Source organism: Galeopterus variegatus, unplaced genomic scaffold, assembly GCF_000696425.1.
Source record: "Galeopterus variegatus unplaced genomic scaffold, G_variegatus-3.0.2 Scaffold508, whole genome shotgun sequence".
NCBI classification, from domain to species: domain Eukaryota; kingdom Metazoa; phylum Chordata; class Mammalia; order Dermoptera; family Cynocephalidae; genus Galeopterus; species Galeopterus variegatus.
The window spans coordinates 748131-750546 of record NW_007726619.1 but is presented as its reverse complement, the minus strand read 5'-3'; positions in this window follow the sequence as shown (position 1 = coordinate 750546).

Sequence of the window (2416 nt, the reverse complement as noted above, 5' to 3'; positions counted from 1 at the left end):
AAAAAAGAGAGAGAGAGAGAGAGAGAGAGAGAGAGAGAGAGAGAGAGAGAGAGAGAGATCATAGTCCTTATATTCCATATACTCTTGTAGAAGCCAGTATTCTTTTTTTCCCTGGTCATAAGGATTTCTTCACCCTCCCCAATGCCATTTTCCAGTTTTTAGCTTTGTTTTAAGAAATTCTTCTCTTATTCATCTTATCTGGTAATTCTTCTCTTATGCATCTTATCTGGTAATTTTAAAATTCGTTTCCCAAATTGGCTGTTCGAAGAGAAGGAATGGAGAAATTGGAATTTCTACCACTCATCCCACAGCAGCAGCATGATCTGGGTTTGAATTAGAAATACCTCTGCCTATCTTAAACCTCCAACTATTTTGTAAGTGGTGACTATTAAAAATAGAAAATAAATACAAAAAGATTTTTAGATAAATAAATAGAATCTGCCAGAGATTACCTGGGCTTCTACAAACTATTTTATCTGCTTCAATTTAAAAATAAATAAATAAATATGGAGTTGTATTGCAAAAAAAAAAAAAAAGAGAGAGAGAGAGAGAGAGAAAGAAAGAAATATCCCTGCAAAAGCTAAAAATTTAAGGTATTTTAAAAATAGTTTCTCCACGAAATGGCTATTTTGTTTTGGTTTCTGCTTGTTTTGTTTTTATTTTTTATTTATTTATTTATTTATTTTTGGTTTTGATCAACTAATATTTGCCCTTTCTATTCATTTCCACACCTGGTCCCCCCCTGATTCTATGAGCTCCCAACTTTGTCACTAAATTCCCTTTTGGATAAGTTAATCATCTTTGCTTTCTGTAGTTCATAAACAAAAATATTAACTAATACAACTGGCCTCCATCTTGCCCTTCACCTCTTCCGAAATTTCTAGCGATTAAGCATAGATTCGATAACAATGATCCAAATGTTATCTCCCAGAAAAATTTCTCAGATTAACAGACTGGAATTAAAGGAATAAGAAACACGAAATGATGCAGGAAGGAACTATTTCAGCAGCACAATAACATGAGGTGTATTCGTAAGACAAAGGACATGAGATTGCACAAAGGGGGACGTGAGATTGCACATGTCCATCTGCAACATTGGGGGTCAGAATTTCAACTATCTATGGTTTTATCCAGAGTTGGGTTTAGTGAAAGACTATTGTAGGATCCCTCCCATTAGCCTTTTGCTCTGATATCCCTCCTACTTCATCAGAAATGAAGACCACTAGGACAGAGATGCTTGGGACTCTGGAAAAGGAGTAGGGAGAAGAGGCATCAGCAGGCAGTGACAAAGCTGACGGAAGAGCTCTCCTTATATGTACAGGGACATTCAAGTGCTTTTATGAACATTATTATCTTTGCTGTGCTTCACAGCAATGCTGAAAGAACACAGAGTAGATACCGTGGTCTCCATTTTATTCTTGACAACCATGAGTTTCAGAGAGATGAAGTAAGTTTTCCAAGGGTCCAAGGCTGAAACCCGTATCTTCATCTTCTCCTATAAAGAAACCTAAGAAATGATAAATATTTAGGTGATAGATATGCTCACTATTTGGATAGGATCATTATACAATATATGCAATGTATTCAAACAGCAAACTGTACCCCCATAAAAATGTGCAATTAAAAAAATAATTTTTTTAAAAAGACTAAGAGATTAAGTAATGTATTGGCAAAGAGGAACTAGTGGTAAATGAGTGAAAACTTGTAGATCCTTAATTATAAATAGCTACTATTGAGCTTATACCACCTGTTAGGTGCTGAGATGAGCCCCTTATCTTTATGATGGGGATAACATCTGGTTGCCTGAGAGAAGGGACAGGCAGGCTATCAGGTGCTCAATGAATGCTTAATGAATGAAAGAGATAAGACGTGAGATAGGGTGGGGAACCTGAGAGAGGACCTAGTGCCTGTACGGTGTTTTGATTCAGCAGATCAGCTAAATAGAAACCCTTGGAGAGGGTTAATATAAGAAGCACTAGACCAAGCTACCTGGCTTATTGGTCAACTGAAAAAACTTTTATACTCAGATTTTGTGTCTTCAGCGATGACACGATAAGGTCCAATAAGGGACAACAATTCTCCCTTCCAACAACCCGCTGTGGCAAATCTCGGTGGAAAATAGTCTTCTTTAGGCGTGGAGTTGCTCCTTTTCCTTTGGGCTTTCACAACCAAAATGCGTTACTGAAGCCACCCGAGGCTTTTGAAGAATAGCGGCAGCTTGGAGGCGTTTAATCATCGTAAATCCAAGCCCGGACAGAAAGGCGTCCCTCTCCTGGAGTCCAGGGCGATCGCTCGCTCCGAGCAGCGTCGCCCAGCGGGCAGAGGCAGCGGGTGTGCTCCGGGGCCTCCCTCCTGCAGCACTGGCCGCCCGCAAGCTGCCACCTCCCCAGGCGGCCGGGGGAACTCAGCCGGCGCC